At 46.9% G+C, this 17,462-nt stretch overlaps 1 protein-coding gene and 3 non-coding genes across 8 annotated transcripts in view; all 4 read left to right on the top strand.

Annotated features, from left to right (window-relative positions):
- Positions 1-17,462, top strand: part of Sesn (Sestrin) — a 137,287-nt gene that overhangs the window by 62,255 nt on the left and 57,570 nt on the right. The window lies entirely within an intron of this gene.
- On the top strand, positions 15,482-15,554 carry Trnak-uuu (transfer RNA lysine (anticodon UUU)). The gene has a single exon. It is a non-coding gene; the product is annotated as a tRNA-Lys (tRNA).
- Trnak-uuu (transfer RNA lysine (anticodon UUU)) lies at positions 15,656-15,728 on the top strand. Its single transcript has one exon. It is a non-coding gene; the product is annotated as a tRNA-Lys (tRNA).
- On the top strand, positions 15,829-15,901 carry Trnak-uuu (transfer RNA lysine (anticodon UUU)). The gene has a single exon. It is a non-coding gene; the product is annotated as a tRNA-Lys (tRNA).

Genomic DNA, 17,462 nt, shown 5'->3' with positions numbered 1-17,462 from the left:
TGCAACGATAACGCGTAGTATCTCGCTACAAATTGCAACATTACAAATAGAGTTGCTGGTTGCAAACCGCGTTGCAAGTGGTTACGTAAGCAAGAACGTGTTATTCAATTAGCACACTCCGCTCCAAAAGTGAAAACACAACGCCAGCGTGCCTCGTTGTAAACGTTGAACCCGTCGGCCCGTCGCCGCTCTCGAGAGTACGGCGATCCTGCGTTCATGATATTCGGGATCGGTATCCGCGCGTCCGCAGCCGGCGACAATTACCCTCGTCCCCGTCGACCGATCATGGGGATGCGGTTAAGCAGAAATTAAGCCCCGTTTCGCGCGAGCAGCTCGGGCTACCAGCGCGATCCGTCCGCGGAGCGTGTATCGAGAAGCTGTAAGTAGGTCAACGAGTCGACGATTCGTTTATCTGTTTGCTCCCTGCTGTCTATAATAAAATAGTTCTCGTATCTAGGAGCCCACCACTTTCTTCAATACTCGAGGCACTGCGCAGCACCTAATTATTTTCCGATTCCTACGGTTTTGTAAATTTAAACATCAATTATAAATTTGTGTATAATCTTATTTATAATCCACATTGATTTCTTGCCGTATTGTTTACCGCCAAAATTATCGCGTTCTCGCCACATGGTTATCTCCATTATCTCGGCCCAAAGTTGTTTTCGGCGTTCCTGAACGGCAGAGCCCTCGTGCGTCGCGCGCATGGCACGGGCGGGACGGGAGCTTTATGATCCGAGCGTTTCGATACTTATTTAACGAAGTACACACGCTCCAGCGCCCCGAAATCATCCCCGTGCGATCGCGAGACGCGGTCGTGGCCGATGGTAATAGCACAAAGTGGTTTAAATTTCAGCGACCGGGGCCGTTATGTAAAAAGATAATCTAGCGGGTAAAGTGGGTTGCCGTCCCGTTATCTTTTATGTAATAACATCGCTAGGCGCGCGTTCTCTATCGCGGGCTAGATTCCATCGCGCGCGAATGGGTTTCATTTCACGCGCTACGTAAATGCCGGCGTTATCGGCGTGTTTACCTCGCGAAAAACACGCGCGCGGGCCTCTCCCAGCGTGTCCTCGATCGGCCACCTCAAACATCGTAAACGGGGGCCTTTATTCGCGACGATCCGCCGTGACAAAGACGCCTTGGATCCTCAACGGGTCCTCTCGTCCCTGCCACGTGGCACCGAGTAAAGAAATAGAATTATCTGCAACTGTCTGACGGAGCTGTTTAAGCAAATTTTCCTGAAGATATCCAGGCAAAAGAATAGGTATTTTGAAAATAACAATCATCCTTCGTCTGTTTTACCAATTTCATTCTCCACTGATTATCGCCACAGACATCGTCATTCGATATTGATACCTGTGGATCCATGAAATGTAGAATGTCCTGCACCTATATTTGCTGAAAAAGTAGACGATAGCTCTCTGAAAGGGGTGAAAGTTCCCAGTTAGCCTGTTTGTCGCACATCGAGCAGGCGATCGCCGAGTGCTTCACTGTTCAACCGTGGTTGGACGCGCGTTAGTCAGGTAACACGTGCGACGAGGTACACAGCGCCGCAATCTCGCGCGATAAGATACGTTCCCACGAAGGAAACCAGCGACCGTCGGAAATAACGAAGTTTTTCGCGGAACGGACGAGGCGCGTGCTGCGCCGCGAGACACTTGTTGCATCGGCCAAGACGCGGGAGATTCTCCCCGATTGCATAATATCTCCACCTCGCCAGTGGCGTGTCGATCGCGTCCAGAGCCCCGCGATCCTCTTCCTCCATCGGCGATTCGCTCACAAGGGAAGGTCCCGAAGCCGAAAATTCAAAAAATTCTGAAACTTTGTGAGTATGTGGGGGATTTCCTCCTGATTACAACACAATTTTTGTTTGTTGCCCAAATTCACTCGAAGAGGGTGATATTAACCCTTGAAAATTCGGCTATTTTCCGATTTTGTGTTATAACTCACGACCTGCAAGAGATAGAAAAAAGTTTCAAGACAAAAGTTACTTCTTTTAATTAAATCTACCATTTAGTGAAAAAATTATTTTACAGGAGTTGTAACACAAAATCGGAAAAATAACTGTTTTTTCAGCGGTCAATTACACCCCTTTAGAGTGAATTTTGGGCAGCAAACAAAAATTGCGTTGTAATCAGGAGGAAATTCTCTACATACTCACGAAGTTTTAGAATTTTTCGAATTTCCGGGTTCGGGATCTTCCCTTGTCAGATCCCATCGGGCCACGTCCGGTTACACGCGCCAGGATATTTAGCAATGTTAATCGGCGAGCCAGTCGAGGGTGATTTCCGTTGTTTTCCCCCCATTCGTACAAACCTCCCCTTTCAATCCACCCGACAGCCATGCAGAACCAGTCGCATTATACCGACGACAATTACGTTGTATCGGGCGGTACGATCTGCCGTTTCTCTGTCCCGTTTCGTTCCCTTCGTCCTCACAGCGGCTATGTAAGTGGCATGGAAAATTGCATACGATTTGTACACCCCTTTGACGACGGCGCGGTAACGAGACTGATGCATTTGTCGAGGCGCGCTGCCATCAGATTCCACCGAAAGATACCGCGCACGGTGGATAAACGACGCGCCAGTTTAATCGGGACGATCGATACAATGAAGAATCGTTCGGCTCGTACGGGCGTCTCCTCGGACGATTTCGGTCGTGCGCATTCAACAGGCTGCGTCACTCGATAGACGGTTCCTCTTATTGTTTCTCGGTGCCCGTGACATAAATCAGCGGCGGCCCGTGAAATGTTTCTTATTCGGTGTCTTTTATTTCTCCTTGCTCCGTTGCCGAGCACCTTTGCTCGGCTACGTCGCGTTGCGTATTCCGCGTCGACGGAGAACGAACGAATAAAGATGTTTGCCCTACCACTTGGAAAGAAAAACGATCGAGCGGTCTCCTCGGTTGTTTGCCGTGCACCGAAGTTTGCTCAGCGAGCGCAGGACACGTGTAATCTCCCGCAATTACACGCTCTTCGGTCAATATTGCTCTTGGTACATACATCGTTGCATTGTGTTGCTGGGTAAGATAAGCTGCCCCCGCGATGGCGAGCGCGCGAATGCTCCCGAATCTGGCGTAAACGAGCGCCGAGTGCACGTTGCGCAAATACATCATCGTTAAAATTTACTGGCTCGCGCGGGCTGGATTGGTGCTTCCAAAAGCTTTGGAAGTGTTCCAGTAAACAGGCCATCGGGGGATCCGCCATTAGCTCCTTGGCTGGGTGGTTTGTCGAGGAAATTGTCGGGATTGTAATAGGATTGCGTTTGAAAACAGCAGGAATGCTGAATCTCGGCCAGTCGTCGCTTAAGGATGAACTTCAGTCGCGTTAAAAGTAAGCGAAAATCTTTGAAAATTGGAGGAATTTGTTTTTCTGCAATATCAAAACTCGTCGCAAAATTTTAGAAAAATTCATTCGGTAGTTTTTAAATTATTTAACTTTCAATTTAAGGTTGAACTGCAGTAACATTAAAAATAAGCGAATATCTTTGAAAATTGGAGGAATGAGTTTTTCTGCAACAGCAAAACCCCCTGCAAACTTTTAGAAAAATTCATTCATTAGTGTTTAAATTATTTAACTTTTAATTTAACATGTATTCTTATGGGAAAACGCAATATTGAGAAATATAACTACAAAATGAAGACTGCAATAATAGGGCAATGTTTTTGAAATCTTGTGTATAGAAATATTAAGCATCGAACTAAATTATCACAAGAATTCTGGACAATTGATTAATATCTTGGAAATTGATTAACTTTCAGCAAAGATTATCGCTGAAATTCATCCTTAATTAACTCGCTGTAAATTTTGCGACGGAGCAAACACTAATAATTATTACTTCACGGTAAATTCGTGACCGCCGCTTGAAGTGAATCCGCGGCATCTACCCGGTGTGCCAAAAATAAGACGCGTTTATTATGCTCGCGCGTGCAAACGAGCAGGTTCTATCTTTACCTTTGTGTATGAGCTAACGTCGCGCGATATCTTTGGCTTGTTTATGCCGGCTTGCGAAACCATTTCGGCAACCATTAGATTCGTCGGGATGGTGGTAAATTATCATTACTGTAACCGAAGGTGTATAGATTACGGCCAGAGTTGGGCATTAACTAACTAAAAAATTATTTAAATAACGGATCAAATAAAAGTTACTTTAATTTCAGATTATTCGACGAGAATTTATGTAGACACGTGACGAGTATTTTTTTTTAACATGTATTCGTTATTCGAAATTTTTATTTAAATAAAAAATTTGCCCACCACTATAGGCTATAAACTGGGGCGGCAAATTTTGAGCGAAAGAAATTGGGAAGGGTTTAAACACAGAGACTTGGGGCAACTTTAAAAACTATTCAGTTCTCTTTCATGTAGCAACTTAGCAATAACTCACACGAGAGTTGCCATATTGAATTAATTTTGAATTTATCTCGTCTCTTTTAAATTAGAATAATTGACGATTTTTCGCGGAAAGGGTGGCAGACGCTTATTAGCCAAGGGGCGCCAAATCTCCGAGTCCGTTTTGTCCGCGGACTGCTGGATGGAAATCATCCAAATTACCCAAAGAAATCATGGCGTTGCAGCAATGTGGTGGAAGTTAGTTGAACCAGTGAACCAACTTCCGCGTACCGGGACATCGTTGGCCGACAATCGATTTCACGGTGCCAACAAAAGCGTGGTAAACAATGGTTGCAACGTAGCTGACCATTAAACGACCCCGTTTTTCCCGAGGCTCGCGTGTTTCTAAATTGCAGGGGAACAGTTAGGTCGAAAGTTGCGAGCCGCGGGCAATTAGCTGTCGCGTTGCTCCCATTATTTCTGCCCTGTTCGAGAAATCGTGATCACCCTTTGCCATCTTGTTGGCCGCTTAACGACCAGATTTCTACCATTGCTCCGGCCATCCGTGAAATCGCCGCAGATTTCTTCGACCTGGCCGCGGCGCTGCGGCACGGAACGCCGACACCTAGCGATCGCTTTTTCCAATTAACGGTGACTCACGCCGATTCGTTTTTTTTCCCCCTCGCGAGCCTCGCGGGTTAATTAACAGCCGCGTCGAACGATATGCATCGCGTTAACGCGGCGCTCGCGGTAACAACACTTTCACTCCTATCATTTCGCTCCGCCGCCGATGGAATAATTCGATTCGAAGAAGAGAGCCGGGTAGCGCTATGAGTCACTTCGTCGCTGGTAACCGGCCGAGTTCCTTTTTCTTCCTCGATTTTTTTCTTTCTTATTGTTTCGCCTCGTTTTATTACCGCGATTAGGAGAGCGTGAAATGGCCCCGCGTAGTCGATGATTCATACGGGCGCATCGTGACTAATCGAGTTTTCACGCGGGCGCGAGTAATAATCCTTCGCGCGCTCGCAACATTGTCGAGACGGGAGCGCGATAAATTATGCAGGTGGATTTTCAACGGCCACACTGTTCCCACCAGTCGAGAACTAATCAATCTCCCGAAATTCTATTATTACGCGTACTTTGGCCCCCCCAGTCTGACGGGCCGGTGTTGTTCGTGCGTCGCCACTTTGGATGGCTGCCGCGCCATATTTCAGTGGCACAATTTCACAGACGAGAGGACTCGAATGCACGGGATAATGGACGCCATCCAACGATCCACGGAACGGAAGAGCCTCGTTACGTTCCGTGGGCACGCGCAGGACGCGTTCAATGAAGGGGTGAGATATTTTTCAGGCATTTCCTTGAAAGCGAGCATCGGGGGAAGCCTGTCCCTCGTTCGGCCGCGAATCGGTCCAGGGGTGGATGCCTCGAGTGTCTCCAATAGGAACACGAACGATGGATCTAAAAGTGGTCTAGCGAAATGGCTGAAAGCATCGCGCAAACGTGTCTCGAGTTCCTCGCGCGCTTCTCTAGGCGATTGTTTTTCATTGACTCGATTCCTGTCAAATCCGTCGACAAATAGTTGACGGTGGAATTGGGTCAGTCACAGGATCATACGTATTTAAAACAACGTACCTTACGTTTACATTACGAAGGCCTCTCTTAATTTAATAAAGAACGAATTCTTTATATATTTTAATATGAATACTGAGTGCACTAATGCCATTGAGTTATTTAAATAAAAATTCCATTTCTTTTGGTCGCCTTCATAAATAAAAAGTGTTCTAGAAGCATTTAAACTTTCAAAATTTGAGGGAAAAAGTTTTTTTTTAGCTGTTCAGACTTTTTTCGAAAACCGTTTGTCGCACGAGAAAAAGTAATAGAACATAAAAGATGCTCCTTGTCCGGATCTACAACTTTTGTTTGACACATTTTTTTATTTAATCAATAACTTGGAGGATATTATATAAAATCGACTTCGCGCGCTGTTAAATAATGATTTAAATGCTTAAGGGCCCAGGGGCACTCTTTCCCGTTATCCGATCGAGCTCAAACTTTGCACGGATTTGTTTTTAATTATTTGGAACTATTCAGGAGGGTGCTCCGAAGAAAATGTTGACAAAAAATTTTACCAATAGTAAATAAGAGCCACCTTAATGCTTACTATTCAGATACATTCCCCTCAAAGCACTCGCGAAATCGTCCCAGGAGACCTAAAGCGAGCCTATAAACGCGCCTTGTAAACAGACGGACAGGTTTACGATTCCCCCGCGCAGCTTCATAGCCCGCAGTTCGCAGCCGACAGGATTATTCCCAAATCCGACAGCAAACAGTCTCCCACGTCGGAATTAGGCCAGTCGCAGAATAGCTGTACCCGGATACGCCTCTAACGCGGTACGTTTGTCATCACGGTCGCTCTAGATGTCTAGAGCTCGCGTTTTCCCGCTTGTCGTCCGCTACGAGCCGCACGTGCGTTATTCCTCGCCCTCCGCTCGCGTTATCACGTGCCCGCCCCGTGGTGGCCCTCCACGTCACGCGCCCGCTACGTTCTCCTCCGCGAATTTCGTCGATCCGCGCCAAATCAAAGGAAAAGTACCCTGTGGCTGTTTACTGCGCGCGAACGTTCTCCGCTCGTGTACCACCGATCTTCCAACCAGGCTCCCCTTCCTCCCCTTCTTAAGCCTGTCACACGTGGTCTCTATGGAGGAGTAGAATCGGGACTCGATCCCAAAATCCTCCATCTACTGAAGAGATGATTGTGCGATCGAAGTGCTTTCACTGCACACAGATCCCTCGCAAGATTCGAGCACACTGTGCAATCTGGCGTAGTCTTGACCGCGAGTCTTATTATAAATCTATCTAATCGCGAGCGACGATAAGGTTAATCTTAGTTTGTTATTTCACGCTCTAGCGTTCGATATTTAATTATACCTCATGGCAAAAATCCTATTATCGCGGTGACTGTTTACCAAGTCTAGTCTATCGCCAGGCCTCGGCGAACGATAATTAAAAACGTATTAGAGATCGATGGCAAGTGCTGCTTGTAGATTTGTCGATAAGCCCGATACGTGTCGATGACCCGCCAAAATTCCACGGTGCCTTTCAGCTTTCACTGTTCTGCCGTGTTAATTGAAAAGATAATTCACCGAGACAAATGACTTTTAGTATTTTGCGTTATGCCGTCGGTACTTTATATAAATCGAATTTGGTTAAATATTAAATCTGGATGAAAAGGTATCTAAATATTTCTGGCAAACTCGTGAAATATTTCATAAACTCCGAAGGAGACTGGTAGATAAGCTGCCAATCAGGCATCGGTATGAAATATGCCCGGAATATAAACTTTATATCTATCTTCAGTTTCAATGCAGACATAGCTCCCTTATTTAATATACATATAAACTATTTTTGTGCTACCTGGTAGTAGTAACTGAATTTCAGGGAATGTTGCGGACACGCCTTTCGATTAACGCGACAGTGGTCTCCCCATATTATTCGATTTCGAACAGACCACATATTCTTAACATATAAAGCAGAAAGTTTATGTTCGTATGTCGCCTAAAAACTTTCGAACGGTGAACTCTTGGATCGCGACATGTGCTTGAGGTTGTTATCTAATCCAGATGAATGATTACGTTCACAAATAAAACAGAAATGTTTTTAAAAAAATCACAATTTAAACTCCGAGCGAAGGCGAGTATTAAAGCTACTATTAGGATATAGGGGATGGGATCCACATCTCGCGTGACATTTTCGTGTTCCGCGACAGTTGATCTTGGTCGTATCTGCGCTCGAACGAAACGATCGTTGGGGCAGTACAGTTAGGATCTGCCAGCTGCGAGCAGGCATGGTGGTGCGCTCGGAAACGGAAGGAAGCACGGGCTATTAATTAGTCATTGTCTCCGTCCCGTAAACCGATCTACTTTCGCTGGCAGGGACCACCAGCCACTGCTCGCTCGCGATTCGCCCGGTGTGTCGTTCGATAAACACTTTATTTCGGGTCGTGTCGAAACGTTGCGGTGGTGTGCCGCATGCCGTAGCCCGCTAAAAATACACGACTCCGCGGACCATCCCTTCCGCCCCCTCTGCCGCGGGCTCTCGCTGAAACTGCAATCGAAAATAGCTTCCCGAAACACCTGGCACCCCGGCGTTCTATTCTGCACATTCGGACGGCCCTTCCCCTTCTTCCTGCCTTTCCGCGGCTCCTCCACGTTTTTCCACAACGCATGCACCTGCCCGATGAATTCCTCGGCACTGCGGGGCAAAGAAGCGAGATGGGGCCTTTGAGAATTTTAATTCATTCCACCCCCTCTGCTCCCCGATCCTGCTGGGTCCCATGACCTTTGTGGGCCTACTGACTACTCGACGAATCTTGGGCCCTGTCTCGAAGGAATCCCTTGGATCTTGAGGACATTAAAGGCAGTGGCGGATTTAAGGAAAATGTCCCAGGTGTAGGGAATACAAGATTTCGATAGTGTAATAAATACGAGATTTCGACTCTCGATGAGTTTCCAAGCGAACACTTAGCTGTCGTCGAGGAGGGTGTTGGAAAAGAGAAAGCGCAATCGGCACTTGGGGGTGTCATAAGCCAGGCCTTTCCAAGGACTGTGACAAGGGCTAAACACGGGAGGCTCGAGACGCCTGCGTTGCCGAGGGGCATTCTTGAAAGTATCCACGTCAAAACGATATATTCGTATTACAGTCATTTATCTTCGTAAAGTTTCAATAGTGTTTGCATAAAATCACAATTTTTTTTTAAAGATGGGGCTCGGGCGCCCGTTACATCCGCCACTGATTAAAGGCCCCCTAGAGATATTCTTGTATTCGAAGAAGCCATTGCGTAATGTTATGTTCCTTCTTACGATTGTTTATCACAAAGGCGGTAAAGCTGGATTGCTTGTGCAAATGATAATGGTACTCCTTCTGTTTTCCCTCGGCTTCGACGTTCTTTTGTCGCGAGATGATATATCGAGGCGTCGCCGCCATCGCGTCTGTTGATTCTGATAAGATTACGGGGCAGCGATGATTTCGATTATTTACATGCCGCTGGGCTCAGCGTACCTTTTCGAACGGTGGGAAAAATACCGTGTGTGGGTCGCGTGTGCAAAAACGCGGCATCAGCTTTTATCAGGGGACTCGGTCTCAGCGGTTGGAGCGGGGCGTGATAGAAGACGGCGGAACAGTAGGGAGGGTCTTAAATATTTGACGCTACGTTACATCGCAGCTGTTTCGCCGTGGTGTGAACGGGGGGAAAAAATAGATATCGCCGGACGTGGGGCTCGAACCCACGACCCTGAGATTAAGAGTCGCATGCTCTACTTTTCCTTTTATTCTTCGCGATGTTTATTGACATAGTTGAAGTACATTTATGTAAGAAAATCCGATGGACGCATAATCAAATGGCGCTCCGAACCGCGGCCTACAGCCCGGAAGCCCAAACATGCTAAATTTTTTTTATGTATCATTTCACAAGATTTATTCGTTAGTTTAAGTAAAACAGTTTAGGGTGACAGTAATTGGGTCCTTTAAGGTGGAATCAGACGGCGCGTGGATCACCTTTACCCTAGTAAGTGCAAAGAAAAACATATGAAAAAGGCTCAGGCACCTGGGTTGGATCGTGAGTAACTGATTGCTCGTTCGCTGTTGTTTGCTTCCATGGTGTTAGTCGCGTTGCATTTGCTTATTTGAATTAAGGGCGCGCCGTTTTGAACGAAATGCAGTTCATTGATGCCGTCAAGCTGTTTCGCTCTACACATAGCATTGATTTTTAGGAAGGAGGCCTTGGGCGGTTGTCGATTTTTTTCAACAGATTTATCCAATACTTCCCTACGGCTGATTTGAACTCGGATTGTAATTCCCTGACTAATATTTGTAGGGTCTCTCTCGCTACCCGCGCGAGTGGTAGTCTCAACCGCGGATCCACAATGTGGAGGTCATGCAACAGGGAGACCAGCTCACGTTTCCTCTTTTCGAGGTTTTTGATCCTCTGGCTTACGTACCTCGTTGCAAGTGACCAGCAGCGGTCCAAGGGTTTGCCAGCGAGAAGCGTACTCCATGGAGGATTAATTTCTCGCATTGCACCGAGGAGATTCGGTGTGAGGCCAACGTTAACCGCCTATATTTGCGATACGACGATGCTGGCAAGTGCCCAAGGGATGCTTGCTAGCGCTCGCTGAGATTCTTAGAAACAGGCTGCTTCCCTTTCCTCCTCGCGGTCTGCCGTTCTCTCTCTGGCTTTTGCGAGAGTCCATGCGGCGGGTCGATGCACGATCATCGGGTTTTCTGGGTTAATCACCGAGCTTTCCGAGCTTTTCCTACGCACCGACGCCTCGTACCGTTGCCCACTTGCCTTCTCTAACGGAGCCACTCCGCAGCGTTTGCCGATTTTCCCTCGATATCCGACGCGAGGATCGCGAAGATTCGAAGGATCCACAATGGCTTCCACGCAGCAGACCTTGATCGAGAACGTCAGCCGCGAGCGAATCTGTTTTGATTTGTCGTCACGAAGACTTCGCCGAGCAATTGATGTTCCCGTTGCCGTCATTCGCCGGTGCGGACGTGTTCAGATCCACGTATCGACGACCAAAGGAGGAAAACGATCGCGTTATTCACTATTCCCCTGTCGACTCGTTCCACGTCCCCGCGATTAATTATTCTACGTCGACGGCGATGAATCAGCGGTTCCTGGAGCAGAGCGGAGAACTAGGAATGTATCCTGGACTCTTCGCGGAAAGACTTTGCCCAGGGCAGCCGAGATCAAAGATGAGAACCGCGATGCAACGCGGTAGCTAGAAAACGAGCCTCGCTGCCTTGATGAAACGCGGGGCTGACGTAATGCCGTATGCAGCAACAATGTAATCCCGGCAATACAATATCGTTGCACGCGTCACTAATCTGCTCTGCCGCGTGCTGCTACCCTCAACGACAGATTATCGGCACGTTACGTGTTGTTGCTTTATTTAATGGCGGTAGGATATCGTTTAATTAAAATATCAATCCCTGCTGGATCGAAACACCCGGTTGAGTTCCAATTCGAGTGCCATTTAGCTTATATCTGGACACCAACGAGGGATTAGCAGTCGTTATCGTGGAATTCAAATTGCGCATTACGCTGCTAGCGATATAAGCATTTTACGCTCTCATTTATGCGTTGCTACGAATCGAGAGAGAAGATGCTGGAGCTTCCGGCAGGAGAGTGGCAATATCCACCCCCGTTTACTATCTGCTCGAGATAAACCTGCGCCACTGGGGTATCGCTGAAGTCGTCGGGAACACAAGCAGTCTCCCGGCGAAGCTGGTAGCACGTAACTTCTAATATTGAGAACTTGACACATCGGGAAGCTAGTGGCACCTCGCCAAGAATCTTCGCTTCGGGAAAGCCCCCACACGCTGCGCTCGCTGGACGACGACCCTGAATCACGCGTACAGAAGCGCACCATCCGCAACCGAATTACCCGATCCGCCATCGGTTTCACTGAATTTCCTCGTGCGTGGACCGACGCGTGGTTGGAGTCGGTCGAAAGCAGCGTTGCCAGGGGAAATTCTCTCCGAGGGAAATACTGTGACGTCGCATGACCCCTACTACCACTCCACGCCTGTCATCTAGAATTCTAGATTTTTCCCTCTGTTTTCCTCCGAACCTGGTAACGCAGCTCGAAAGTGCCACGTGGACCGTGTCGCGCCAACAGAACAGGGCCCCGTTACAAAGCCCTAGCCACGGAGTCGTTTCTGCAGGGTGTCCGTGAAAGGGTTCGTCTCAACGGCGGTCGTTAAAGCTCGGGGGGAAAAATGGGTTTCGCAGTGACCGAGTCAACGTTGCGGAAAAAGTCAATTATAGGAAACAGGGTTGCAACGGTGAACGCTGCGGCGCGGCTGCACCCTTGTTTTTATTTTTCCCCGGCGTTTCTCCCCTCTGGATATTCGGGGCTGGCCATTGCGCTGTCGAAGAACGGCGCGGGGTCCGAAATTGGGGAAGCAGGAATTTTAGGTAGCTACATTATACGCTTTTCGACGTGCCACAGTTGAAGGAAATTTGTTTCGAGACCCTCGTCGTTTCAAGTTGGAAATTTTATATCCTGGGACGTTTCATCAAGGAAGACAGATAATCGTGCTTCCTACGTTAACCCTTTAAAGCCCAGTCCCTGGAACCATTATTTCAAAATGGTGAGACTGATATATGTATATGTTGTATTTTGTTATTTTGAAATGGAAAATATGGATTTTTTTATAGAATAATCCAGAATAAATTTTTGAAGAAAATGTTTGATTTTCTGGACCGAGAATATTGAAGTCTATTTTACCACCAGGAAAACTACGGATGAGTGGTAAGAACAGTTAAATATAAGCAGACGATAGAATTGCACGCACTTTTAAAGCGAGTGTTGCGCCGGTGAAACACTGTGAGTTAATGGGTTAACCAGAATGTCGGAAAAATACAAAGAATATCAATGGACGCGAGCAAAAGTCGAAACGATTCGAAGGTGCCGCAACAACAGATAGTATTGTTCGAGGCTAACGGTTGGTAGTGAAAGGTCTGGGGGGTTTCAAGCAAATTTTCCTGCGAACGATTAGAGCCGTGTCTTGGCCGACGATAATGGGGAATCTCTCGCGAAAAAAATTGTGACTTTGCGTCCCGCTTGATTCGTCGCAGGAATGTCGTCGCAATGAAATTGAACCGAATATTATTCAATTAGCCGGCGACAGTCCGCCTTGATTCGAGTGTCCGCCACTGGAACAACACGACTCGCTTGGTGTCAAGGCTGCGCCCCGCGAGAGCGCCTCCTCTTGGATCAGACTTTTCATTTTCGCAATACTTTGCACTCCCGGTGAGCGCAAACAGCGCGCCTTGAACGCATACGGTGGAACAACGACACGAGCTGTAAGCAGAGGGACTGGGGTCTGGATACTGTCAATGACACTTTTATGGGCCTACGCACCGCTCAGCCTTTTTGGGCCCTGTCAAGCACCGAGGACCTTGGTTGTCGCAGTCAGTATCCTTCCGGACACAGTTACTGCAACACACGATTCTAACACTAACAGTTCTATATCATTTCTTATGCTTAATCTTATATTTATCTATTGACTTCACTATATCAATATAGTCTTGTATTCAGTTCTATACGAGTTACTGCTCTCTGTACCAGGCTTGCTAATGTTACTTCGATCTAATCGCCTCGAGTGGATCGAGTTACATACTACGCTTCCCGGTTCCGCGATACGGGGACGCAGGGGAAGAACGAAGAAAACAATATTTTTCCTCTCGATATTTTCGACAGAGGAATTTTCCACTTGGTGCGTTCGCGGTGGAAGCTTTCCCGATACGATCTGCTCCATTAAATTAATTCAACCCTCCGCTCGGACGCCAGCGGCGAGCGACTTCCTCTTGTCGTTGCCAGGGTTCGGTTAAAATCGTTCCACTGCCTGTTGTTGCTCGAGTCGCTTTATTAGCGAGGCAGATAGACGAGCGCAGGAATAAAGTAGAGCTTCAAATGTGATATTAAAGCAACGGATCGCCGAATTACCACGTGGAGTCGTTTGTTTGCCATGAAAACACGCGTGCGAACGCAGCTGCTGACTCCGAGCTACGTAGTACGTCTCTGTTATCGCGGTGGGGGGGATAAAAATCGACAGAAAAGGGTATTAATATTTTTCTACGATACAGACTACGATCTCTGGTGGGACGTTGACAACAGTTTACAGCGGCCGATTACGCGCGACGACAAAAATTGCGAGCCTCTGGGGTCCTTGATCGCCAGCCTTGATTTTTCTTCTCTCGCCGCGTGTGCGGACCGAGTCGAAGGGTTAATAAGGAATTATCGCTCGGTTTATAATTATATCCGGCGTGACATTGACATCTCCGTTTCCACTGACGACGAGCAGCGTATCACGATAAACCACGGAACTTTAAACGCGATACACGTCCTCTTTAGCTGAGAATGTGTTAATCCATTATTCCTCCTTCGCAGTACGATATTTTCAATCTCCCAGGTACATATATACATCGTTCTGAATGTGAAAGATATTCTGTCCTCTGTAATATTTTCCTGCGGGTAACCACCAAAGTAATTGGCAAGAATTTGTTAACAGAAATTAATACGGGGTTGGAGTAGTTATAAGGCTCCCTGAACTATTCCCGGGTACTTCGAACAAGATACTAATCCCACATAAGAGGGTTGTTAAATATTGGGGGGTCCAACTAGACTATTTGCTTCGTGGAAACAAACATTTTGATGCCCAGCTAGAGAAAGCCAATCGGGCGCTCCTAGCAAACAGCAGGCTTTTTTATAATAGCAAAACTGATGCTATATATGCTGCTGGTCCGGCCCATAATTACATATGCAGCGCCTGTACTGTGGAATTTTAACCATACCTCCATGGAGGGAGCCAGAGCCCTCCATCGAAAATGTCTGAGGGCCTGTCTCCGGTTATACCGCAATCCGGACTCGGACTGGCAGCATTGTGTTAAGAACCAAACACTATACATATAACAAGGCTAACATTACCCGAATCGATTCTTTTTTAATTACCCTCACAAGAGCTTACTTCAGCAAATTACCGGACATAGAGAACTCTGTCATCCAGTCTTTGGCTTTTCAAAAAATCCACCGAACAACTTACCACGGGCTATCTAACCCCGCAAGCATTTCCGCTATGTGACAGTTTAGGTCTTTTTTTTAGTTTAGGCTTAAGACTGAGTTCGAGGCTTTTACCTTCCTTCTGGGTTGATAGGCTTTTTCCCCTTAATTATTTCATGTATTCTCAAGACGCTGAGATACCAGAAGTGCAATTCCTTGTAGGAGTAACAGTACCTGATAATTTTTAATTACCAAAGATACTTCAACTGCTAGTGACTACTAAGATATTCCAATATGTGGAACAATTAGTTTTTTTTAATATTAATTAAGATTGTATGGCAATTTTTTTTATGTTTTCTTAGAGCTTTATATTTACAGCGAATATACAAAATTTTTGACAGTAAACATATTTTTAAAAAAAAATAGAGCATCAGACTTTTAATCTGAGAGTCCAGGGTTTGAGTCCCTGTTTGGGCGGTTTTTCTTTATTCCCCCAGATACTATTCTTCGATCCGAAGCAAATCGATAGGGAACGTTGTATTGATAATGGTGCGCAAAGGCCCGTGCCTTCATTGCCTGAATAGCTCAGTCGGTAGAGCATCAGACTTTTAATCTGAGGGTCCAGGGTTCGAGTCCCTGTTTGGGCGGTTTTTTTTATTTTTTTCCCCCAGATATTATTCTTCGATCCGAAACAAATCGGTACGGAACGTTGCGTTGATAATGATGCGTAAAGGCCCGTGCATTCATTGCCTGAATAGCTCAGTCGGTAGAGCATCAGACTTTTAATCTGAGGGTCCAGGGTTCGAGTCCCTGTTTGGGCGTTTTTTTTATTTTATCCCCCCAGATACTATTCTTCGATCCGAAACAAATCGGTACGGAACGTTGTGTTGATAATGGTGTGCAAAGGCCTGTGCCTTTATTGCCTGAGTAGCTCAGTCGGTAGAGCATCAGACTTTTAATCTGAGGGTCCAGGGTTCGAGTCCCTGTTTGGGCGGTTTTTTTTTTTCTTTTAAATACTATTTAACACAGTTCCATACAGAGTCCTCCGCGACGATTTATTCATTTTTACAAAATATATCGAGCACAGTTTTATTTGGAAATATAACAAGGATGTCGAACGCCTAGCTCTACTCGAGGGCGTATCTCCGTGGACTTCCCCTCTTGTACTTGCCACCGTAGTACGGAATATGTTTGCACACTGCTTTCCAATCGGTTAACCAACAGAAGCCTACTATCGTCGCCGCGCCGTAAGCCAGCACGGATACTTTCCTGCGGGCAATAAATGACCGATAACGTGGCAATAATTAAATCCAGAGGAGAGCATCGTGAAGAAAACAGATTACCAAGTTGCAGCCTGCTCCCATATCACTGACCAGTTCTTGTGATAGGACGGGAAGCCTCCTGGACGAAAATACATTTTCCCGTTAACACGCTCGACGTCAGCGATACCGATGTTTAACGTTAATGGAGCGGCAAACGGGCGACAATCGCGAAACAAGATACTTGCCTCTCTCCGGACAACGTTCAGTCCTATTCGACATCTGTCACTTTACATTCCCGCAAACAGACCACCTAGCAGGGGCGGATTCAGAGGAGGGCGATGGGGGCGGTCGCCCTCCCCCGAAGATTAATAAAATAGAAAAATATTATAACATTCAGTAATATTCTGTATAAATAATTAATGTAAATTTAATTATTTAGGCTATAGTATCAGATAGAGGTATTCAAATATAAATTACAAACAAATTCTAAATATTGTAAAAGAAGATTCAAAAATGTACTTCTGTACTTTTACATATTTCGCCCCCTCTAAGAAAGGCTTCCGAATCCGCCTCGGCCACCTAGCAATATCATACGAACAGGACACTACAAACTCGTCCGCACGCAGCAATTTGTCAAGTGCCCTTGGGATCGCGATCGATCTTGTTTATCTAATCTCGCCGAAGGGAGATAGTCCGCTTTCGTTGCCGAATGAATAGGGGACGCGTTACTTTCTTCGACTGAGCTAGCTGCCCGCCGGCCTTACGGATTTACAGCGTCACGCGTGAACAGGATCTGCATAAATATGCAAACGACACGGGCACGTGTGCGCTTTATATTTCAGTGGCGACGCGACGCACGGAATATTTCACATTTCCGCGCATGTTTCGTAGGTACACCGCGCGCAAGCCGCGAGCGTGCGGGAAGGGTACCGTCGAAACAAGAATTGTTATTGCCACCGACGTGTGCTTATCGGTTCCCGACACGCGAGCGTCGCAAACAAGAGAGATCGAGCGACAATCACCCCCCTCCTATCTAGTGGAAAAGTTGTTCGAGCCAGGGAATGGAGGACGCGTAAAAAGCGCGAAAATTTCGTCACATCGGCGCCGAAATCGGCTCGTTGGTGTCCTCGCCTCATCCCGAATTACGTATTGTTTGTCCGGCGACGGTCACACCGATATCTCTTTGGGTATCGTGCTTGGCCGTGTTTTCATCGACGCCCCGTTATCACCGAAGAAATTAATCCCGTTTCTCCTCGTGACTTCGCGTTCGCGTCACACGCGCGGCCACCGGCA

The sequence above is a fragment of the Andrena cerasifolii genome, chromosome 7, assembly GCF_050908995.1.
Source record: "Andrena cerasifolii isolate SP2316 chromosome 7, iyAndCera1_principal, whole genome shotgun sequence".
Taxonomy (NCBI): Eukaryota; Metazoa; Arthropoda; class Insecta; order Hymenoptera; family Andrenidae; genus Andrena; species Andrena cerasifolii.
The sequence above is the reverse complement of the archived record's forward strand: the minus strand, read 5'-3'. Positions and strand labels throughout refer to the sequence as shown.